Source organism: Petaurus breviceps, unplaced genomic scaffold (genome assembly GCF_028583685.1).
Source record: "Petaurus breviceps papuanus isolate PSGF00001 unplaced genomic scaffold, PetGlider_PUasm1.0 128, whole genome shotgun sequence".
NCBI classification, from domain to species: domain Eukaryota; kingdom Metazoa; phylum Chordata; class Mammalia; order Diprotodontia; family Petauridae; genus Petaurus; species Petaurus breviceps.
This window is the reverse complement of record NW_027185664.1, coordinates 8,040,482-8,050,084: the sequence shown is the minus strand read 5'-3', so window position 1 is coordinate 8,050,084 and position 9,603 is coordinate 8,040,482. Positions and strand designations below refer to the sequence as shown.

The window sequence follows — 9,603 nt, the reverse complement described above, 5'->3', positions numbered from 1 at the left end:
TGAATTATTGTTCAGTTGTTTCAGTCAAGTCTGACTCTTTATGACCCCATTAAAGTCATTTTAGGTTTTCTTGAAAAAGAGCCTGGAGTGGCTTGCCATGCCCCTCGTCAGCATAGTCTACAGAGGAGAAACTGAGGCAAACAGGGTTGAGTGACATGATAGAGGGACTCTAGTATAGGGGAAATCTATGCCTTTTGTGATCATATTGGAGTTGAGGTAGAAATCCTTACTCTTACGTTTTGCCTTAAATATACTCAGCACTTATTATATTGCCTGGTATGCAGTAAGTGTTTGATAAACATTAATTGATTAATTGATCTGAATTTGGACCAAAGCAAGTACAAACTAAGAGACTTGGGAATGTTTTTACTTGGGTTTTATTAATAAACCCAAATCAAAAGAGTTGAAATGAAGATTCAAGTAGTGAATCAGAAGGGAATAGATAGTATATAAATCAATCAATAAACATTTTTAAATGTCTACTGTGAGTCAACCACTATTCTAAGCTATTTCTCTGACTTACCCAATTTCCCTCAAACTTTGATCTTTGACTCATAATGCCACCACTGCCCGGCCTCTGTTCTGGCACTTCAGGAAGGTCCTGAGTTAGAACCATCATGCCTTCTCCTGACTCAACCACAGTAGGAATATTATGCTCAATTTTCTATAGTGTGATGGACCATCTTTGATAGCTTCTCTCTCTTTGGCACCTCTCTTTTTTCAAAGGGAGTTTTTCAAAGATGATTAGCAATGATTCAGCAGCTACACCCACAAGTTCTTTCACTATCATGGCAGGTGGATTGATCGGGCCTAATTATATAAACTTGGTAAGGTCTGGGAGATATTCTCTTACCATTCCTTTTGAAGTCTTCTTTGGTAGATGAATGGCTAACAGTAGAGATGCTGAAGAAATGGAAGTAGATGGAGGTCTTTTTAGTGCCTTTGATTTCAGCATGAAGGGGTGTCCCAGGGAGAGGAACTCTGGGTTCATACCGACCCAGTTAAGAACCCCCAGTTATCCATAAACTTAAAGTATCACTTGAAGAAATGTATAGTGGTTGTACCAAACGGATGAAGATTTCCCAAAAAAGGCTGAACCCTGATGGGAGAAGTGTTTGGAGGACAAAATTCTCAGCATTGAAATAAAAAAACAATGGAAAGAAGGAACAAAAATCACTTTTCCAAGGGAAGGAGATGAAATGCCCAATAGTATTCCAGCAGATATTGTTTTTGTCATTAAAGATAAAGAGCACACACAATTTAAGAGGGATGGATCAAATATTCTCTATCCTGTCTGAATCAGTTTGGGGGGGCCTTGTGTGGCTGCTCCATCAATGTCCCCACAATCAAAGGAAGAACCATCCCGATGTCCATAAATGAAGCTGTGAAACCTGGAATGAGGAGAATTATAGGCTATGGACTGCCCTTTCCAAAAATCCCTGACCAGCTGTGTGATCTGCTCATAGAATTTGAGGCGAACTTCCCAGAAACCCTGTCTTCAGCATCCAAAGAAGTCCTTCAGAAGTTATCTTCTGACCTCCCAGGAGGATGACGCACTCAGTTACCAGGGTTTTGGCAAGGCATTGAATAGACATATCATAGACAAAGTGGGGTGAATGCCGTGAAGGTTCAATGATATGCATGAATAGAGAGGGTCAAATAAAGGACAAAAGGGAATTTTCAGTTAAATATGGAGAGGAAAATCACTTACTGTATTTTATTTTCTTCTTAACCAGAAATTTCATTCACAATTTTGCTTACGTGTAATATTTAGTTGTTTTGTGAAGCTAATGTATATATTGCTAATAAAGTACTCAAATATTCAAGTAAAAAAAAAGAAAATACATGGATATCCTGAAACAGTTTCAAGGACCCCCAGGAATCCCTTGAGCACAATTTGAAACCACTGCACTAGTGGATCCCAATTTGTTTTTATCAGATTATATTTGCTTTTTGTCTTAAAGTCTCTAATTGACTTTGTTTATTACTCATACTGTACATTATACTCAAACATCTGAAGCAATCAAAGACTTGTGTTCTTCTTCTTAGATTCTGACTCTTCTGTGATGCCTGCTTATCTAGTCCAACCTACAGGTTTCTCTCCCATCTCCTAACTTTCATAACATTTACTGTCTGTATCAATTTCTTTGGACGTATACCATAATCATATGTTCCCTAGTGTTATTCTCTCATTAATCTGACTTAGAGCCTTGCCTCTATATTGGGGGTTTTTTTAGCCTTCATAAGGATTCAAAATACTTTCTTCCATGCCCTAGCCCCACCTCCAAGATCAACTAGCAAGAGTGCTGAGCACAGAGAAGATGCTCAGTAAACACATTGCATTTAATTGAAACAGAAGAGTCTGTGTCAATTGTCATAGAAGTCTCAGGGAGTTAGAGCATCAAGGAACAAAAAGAAGACATTCTACCTTTTGAACTCAAGAGACTTCATTAATAAGTGCCCTACTGAATACAAAAAAGATCTATAGAGAAAATGAATAAAACAGTCATCTTTAAATTATTGTAAATGTAATTCTTTAAACTGAAGCTAGAATACTGGGATGACATGGAGAAGTCCTCAAAAGATTTGAGGGCAGGGGATTAGATGAGAATGAGAAAGGCTTTGGTTCATAATCATATTTGGGGTCAGGTAGGAGAAAAGAGTTAACGCCAAAATATACAGGATTCACATTTCTAAAATATTGAAAATCACAGGCTTCAAAAGATAGATATAAATATAACTTAGGGGACGAGTGAGGGTGGGAGAGGGTGAAAAAGCCGTCAAGGAAAGAAATGAAAAGTGAAAGATTCAGTCAATCATCCAGATGTTTGGTGTTGTACAAATGTAAAATCCAGATGACTGACTGAATTCTTTATCACTTTTCATCCAGATGTTTTGGCACCATTTGGACCCAGCCACAGTTTAAGAGAAGATTTTCCTTTCCTTCTTTTTTCATGAATATTACACTTTCACAGATTCTCTAAGAGGAACATTATCTTGTCATTATTATGGTTGGCTTTCTAGACAGAGCTCAAAGTGTCTTTACAATTAAAATATAGAGAGATGATGTGACAATTTTGGGGAGTATTTTTCCCCTCCGCATAGCCCTGGTTCAAATCAACCAAACTCATTTTGTACTTGGAGGTCAGGACATAAGAAGTAGAGCCATCTGGAAAACCATTCCTTCCCAAGTAGAAAAGAGAATATTTTGAAAATTAACTCTGTCTATGAATAAAATAGTGTTTATCTATAAAAATGAATCTGAAGATAAATGCAGAACAGTAAGCCGGAGGTAGATATTCTCTTCTCCCATGTTTATGGTGCTGAAAGCCAGTTCTTCTTGTCTTTCTCTCTTCAAGGGAACTCAATGAGAATGTAGATATTTAAGGGATCCAACATTAACCTTTATTTTCTTGAATTTAGGGTCTATGATGCAGTGAAAGAGAACTGGCTAGAGGTCTGTCTGAAGATCTGGGCTCTGATCAAAATGTCATTACTTGTTTGACATTCCTGGGCCTTAGTGTTTTTCATCTTTAAAATAAGAACATTGGACTAGATGAACTTGAGGCTCATTCCAGTTTTAAATCTATGCTCCTATCTCTGTGTTCAAATAAAAATAAAGCAAATATTCACATTCCATTTGTTTATAAAAAAAAACCAACATATGTACCTCAGTTAGCAGGATGACATGTTTTGTGGCTACCTCCTGTCATAAAGTATAACTTATGAAGTGCCTACTTGATGCCAGGCATTGTGTTATATGCTGGAGTTTTGAGGGAAATGATATATTCCTTGTCCTCAAGGAACTTACATTCTACTAGAGAAAATAATGCATAAACAAATATGTATAGAGTAATGCAAAAATAACGAGAGGAGGAGAGAAAGCACCAAAATTGGGGGGACAAAATGAGTTCTCATGTGGATTTGGAGCAAGGAGCTAGGAAATAAACTGTCTTAACAAGAACTTGGGATATAGTTTTTTTTTTTTTAGTTAGCAATGAAAGATTGAGGAAATGCACTTCTTTCCTAGGTGAGGGCATTGTGGGTACCAAAGGTGATATATGTTGTCAAATATCATGACTGTGTCATTTGGTTTCTTCCCATTGGTTTTCTTTTTTAGAATACAAGGATCACTGGGCAGTGTCATAGAGGAGATGTGTTGGAAGATTTCACCTAGTAAAGATTATGAGGATTTCAGTAACTCACATGAAGTGGAAAGGGGCCAAGAAATTGGACTAGCATCCAAGAAAAACAATGAAATTGCCCCTAAGACATAGATCAACTCTGGACATGCCCCTAGCCCTTTATCTGCATAGACCAATAGGAAAGATTTAGGATTTTTTTTTTTATTAAGGAACTCTGAATCCCAGAATTATTTGATTATTTGGGGGTAAATGGCCATAGTCTATAGAATTCAGGAAACGGGCTATATAATTACTACAATTTAGAGTGAGGTCTCTAACTAAAGGGACCCAGCCCTATTCGGAGAAGAGTTGTTAGAAAGGAAAGGTTAAGTTTAATGACACTAGCTTGCCAGGAAACAGTCCCCAGAACCAAAACCATAAAGGATCAGAACTAGGGAGGTTTCTGTAATGTCTAGAGTAAAGGTTCCTGCTCTTAGATCACCACAGTCAAGGACGGTAGCTGAGTCAGAGCCTGGAAGTTAAGAATATAAGTTAAGAAGTTCCAGTTCATTGGCCTGCCCAAAAGAAATTTGAGCATGGGGCGAGCAACGTGAGGGAAAGGAGAAGATAATTAGGTCCGTGAAGTCTTGCCTCTTTTCTTTTCTGCTCATGAACTCAATACGCACGCCCTCCCTTCTCACTGATTCTATGTGCAAAAGTAGTTGTGGGGCAGCACATCCCAAGTTTAGGAAATCAATGTTTTCTTACTTTTGTCATAACTATGCCACTGAAGCAAATTCCTCTGTGTTGAGCTAATTGTGTCTTCTGAATATTAATGGTAAATGTACTGGTAGGGATTCATGAGCTATAATTAAAGGAGTGTGGACCCACATAGTATCTGAATCTTGGAGTAGAATACTCTCTCAAGAATTAGGTTGTTTTCCAGATGGTTCTCTTCTCTGCTGCCAAATTATCACATGCGACAAAGTTATCCTTTGCCTTGAATACTTCCTGGAAAATGTACCTCACTTTCTATAAAGAACCAGCAGGATATGGCTAATCCTCTGCCAGCCAATAGTTAACCTCCCTGTAATTGTGTCAATGGAAGAATTTCTTTTTACCTCAGAAAGGGAAGCAGAAGATAAGACACTTCTTTGTACTTCATTTAAGACCTTAACCCATTTGTTTTTATTACCTGCCCTTTATATATTGTGTGATTTCATCAGCTGGGTTAAGGGGAGATTGACGAATTGATCAAGGGTTACCTAATTGGTGGAGTAGGGTTTTGTTTCACATTCTTTGTCTGAAACGACTTCTAACTTTTTTTTTTTCTTAAAAATCAATAAACACTTTCAGGTGATCCTTAAGTAAAACTATTGTTGGGAGGGGGGTTGTTGTGCTGTGTTTGTTCTTTTAGTGAAACCCTTGAAATCTGAAAGTATTGCTACAGTTTCCAGAACTGTCCAATGTACTCCTGGGTTGATAGTCTGGGAGAGGCAAATTCAAAGTAAAATAAATGTTGTTATCTAGAGGTGGGGCTGTGGTGTAATATTGTGCTATCAGGGCTTACCAACATTTCATCTCTGGTGTTTTTTCCTCTTTGGCAATTAGAATGTTCCTTTTCCCTTCGGTGGAAGAGGAGAGTCACAGTCAGTGCCCCAGGAAGTAGCTGGTAATGGCAGGAGGGTTGGCTATGCAGAATGGGGGCAAACAGGGTTACTGCTGCTTCTGCTCTATTTCTGCCTTCCCCACTCCCATGTCCTCCCTCACTTGAGCTATAAGGATGCTCCTGTCTCACTGAAAACCCCAGATTTGGCCCTCCCTGGCCTCTACAGACAGGAAACATCTGTTACCAGAGTGTAATTATGAAAATTATATGCACCCAGTTTTCTTCTACTGGAGCCCATCAGTGTATTCATGAGAATCATTTGGATCTCAGGGTGAGAAAAGATTCTCAGAGGCCATCCTTATTCTTTGGACAACATGTCAGAGAATCTTTACATGTCATACTATTTCATACTATAACTTTTCTAATTTACTCCACGTGTATTATTACATACGATAGCTACTTGTGACTTATCTTTAAAGTAGACTGGAAGATCCTTGAAGGCAGAAACAATATCATTTAGATGATCCTGATTTTAAGGCTATCAATCTCTTATTAAAAAACTTGAAAAGTTGTTCCATAAGTCCCCTCTGTAATGAATTAAACTCTCACTAATATGAAGATCTTTCCTATATCTAAATTCTTTTTTTTAATTTTATGTTTATTTTTAGTTTACAACATTCATTTCCACAAGATTTTGAGTTGCAAATTTTGTTACAAAATTGACTTACATAATGAGTTACAAATACCACCCCAAAACAGCGATCCCACTGTATACCCCCTCCTCCAATCTGTTCCCTCCTATATCCTCCATCCCCTCTCCAATTTTCTGGTAGGGCAAGATGGATCTCCATACTCCAGTACCTGTATATCTTATTTCCCAGTTGCATGAAAATAATAATAATAATAACATGTTTTTTTGAACGTTGGATTTTAAAACTTTGAATTCCAGATTCTTTCCCTTCTTCCCTCATCAACCACCCTTACTGGGAATATAAGCAATTCAATATAGGTTGCACATGTGTTATACAAAATACCTCCATAGTGGATATATTGTGAAAGACTGACCATATTTCCCTCCATCCTATCCGCCCACCACTCATTCTATTTTCTACCCTGACCCTGTCCCTTTTCAAAAGTGTGTGCCTCTAACTATCCCCCCCCATCTGCCCTGGCTTCCATCATCCCCCTTTTTATCCCCTTCCCCCCTACTTTCCTGCAGGGTAAGATACCCAAATAAGTGTGCACATTATTCCCTCTTTAAGCCAAATACAATGAGAGTAACGTTGACCCATTACCTTTTGCCTTCCTGTTCTTCATCTCCATCAGAACAGTTTTCTCTTGCCTCTTTTATATGGGACAATTCATCCCATTCTGTCTCTCCCTATCTCCTCTCACTATATTCCTCTCTCACCTCTTAACTTCATTTTTCAAATATCATCCCTTCCTATTCAATTGGTCCTATGCCCTCTATCTATGTATACCTGTACATGCATACACACACTGACATATGTATTCACATACACATATACACTCCTACATAGACATATATATGTATACATATATACATTCATATTCCCTTCAAATATCCTCATACTGAGAAAACTTTCATCAGTTACAATTATCATTTTTCCATATAGGAATGTAAATAGTTCAACTTTGCTAAGTTCCTTATGATTTCTTTTCCCTGGTTACCTTCTCATGCTTCTCTTGCTTCTTGTATTTGAAAGTCAAATTTTCTACTCAACTCTGGTTTTTTCAGCAAGAATGCTTGAAAGTCCTCTATTTCATTGAATGACCATATTTTCCCCTGAAACATTATACTCAGTTTTGCTGGGTAGGTGATTCTTGGTTTTAATCCCAGATCCTTTGACCTGAAGAATATCATATTCCAAGTCCTTCGATCCCTCAGTGTAGAAGCTGCCAGGTCCTGTGTTATCCTGATTGTGTTTCCACAATATTCAAATTGTTTCTTCTTGGATGTTTGTAATATTTTCTCCTTGATCTGGGAACTCTGGAACCTGGCTTTAATATTCTTAGGAGTTTTCTTTTTGGGATCTTTTTCAGGAGGTGATTGATGGATTCTTTCAACCTCTATTTTGCCCTCTGGTTCTAAAATCATTGGACATCAAGGAGGAGAAAGCACTTTTACAGTGTCAAAGACTGCTGAGAGGTCAAGAAGAATAAGAATTGAGAAAAGGCCTTTGGAGTTGGCAAATAAGAGACCATTAGTCATTTTAGAGACAGTAGTTTCCATGGAATTACAAAGTCAGAAGCCAGATTCTAAGGGGTTCAGAAGAGAATGAGAGGAGAGAAAGTGGAGGCACCTATTTGTTGACAGACAAGAGTGGAGGTGGAAAGATCATTTGATTGTGTTTTCAGGATAGTGGAGTGACTTGGAGAGTAAGCCAGTAGACAGGAAGAGGTTGAAAATAAGTGAAAGAATGTGGGTTATGGAAGGGGGTGATGTGTTGAAGGAGAAAGAATAGAATGAGATGACTTGAACAAGTAGAGGGGTTAACCTTGGTGAGAAGTGAGGCCATTTCATCATGGGAGATGGGGTGATGTGGTAGAAGATACCTAAGAGACAAATGAGAGTGAACTCACCCGGCAAATGGCCTCAATTATTTCTATAAAATAAGTATCAAACTTCTCAGCTGAGAGAACGAGGGGAGATCAGCTCTTCATAAATGTTCAGGAAGTGACAACTGGTCTTCACACATGAACTACTTGTGGCATGGAGGCTCTCAAAGACTAGGTCAGCAAAGTGAAGGCTACATACAGTAGGTTCCTGCTATGGGGGGAAGGCTTTAAGTCCAGAATTATAAAAGAGCACATTGTCTTTAAGGACTCTCTACCAGCAGGCTGGTCAGTAAGACTAGATGAGACTGCTTAAGCTGCTAAAAGGTAGGATTTCAAAAGAGGATTGCTTGGGGTGGCTAGGTGGTGCAGTGAATAGAGCTAGAGCACTGGCCCTGGAGTCAGGAAGACCTGAGTTCAAATCCAGCCTCAAACACTTAACACAAAAACTAGCCATGTAACCTTGGGCAAGTCACTTAACTTCAATTGCTCTCCCCCCAAAAAAGCAAAAAAAAAAACCCACAAAAGGGGATTGTTTGCAAAGTGCTTAGACAGGGGCACTGCTTAGACAGTGCTTAGAAATTAGAGTAAAGGGGGGAAGAACCAAGATGGTAGAGTAAAAGCAAGAATTTGCTTGGGCTTCTGCTCCAACCACCTCCAATACCTGCAAAATATGATTCTAAACAAATTTTAGAACTACAGAACCTACAAAGCAACAGAGAGAAACAAATCTCCCACTGAAGGCAGCCTGGAAGATTAACAGGAAAGGTCTATTGCACCAGGTTGGGAGCCGCATGCAGTTCCCAGGCCCAGACCAGCAACTCAAACTGGCCATAGCAGACTTCAGGAGAGTGAATCACCAGCAGCTGTGGTGGTTTCCAGACTACTCAATCCATTAACACCAAAGATAAAGCAAAAGATCAGTGGAGAACCCTGTTGATCCTGGGTGGAAGAAGAGCATGGTCTGGTCTCTGCCCCCAGAGTGGCGCTGGTGACTGAGGCTGCCACTGTTGCTGCTGCAGCTGCTTCTGGCTCCAGGCCTGCAGATAGTAGGGGGACCAAGTGACTGTCCAGAGGGCATTAGAGGGAATCGCACTGCTGGCACTGAGGCAGTATTCTCTTGCTTTGTCCTGGTTGGATCTGGGTCACAATCTTGGGTGGTGGTCTTTGGGCGACAAGTGCTGGTGTGGCAGAGTTTGTTGAGGCTGTGGAGAGAAAGTAATCTTCACAGCTCTGAGGCAGGCGCCTGGAAAAAAACTCTGACAACAGCTGCATAAAACCCCAGAAATTTGG

At 39.3% G+C, this 9,603-nt stretch overlaps 1 pseudogene; it reads left to right on the top strand.

Annotated features, from left to right (window-relative positions):
- The first annotated feature begins 863 nt into the window (after positions 1-863).
- On the top strand, positions 864-1,552 carry LOC138172304 (dnaJ homolog subfamily B member 4 pseudogene; annotated as a pseudogene).
- The last annotated feature ends 8,051 nt before the right edge of the window (positions 1,553-9,603 follow it).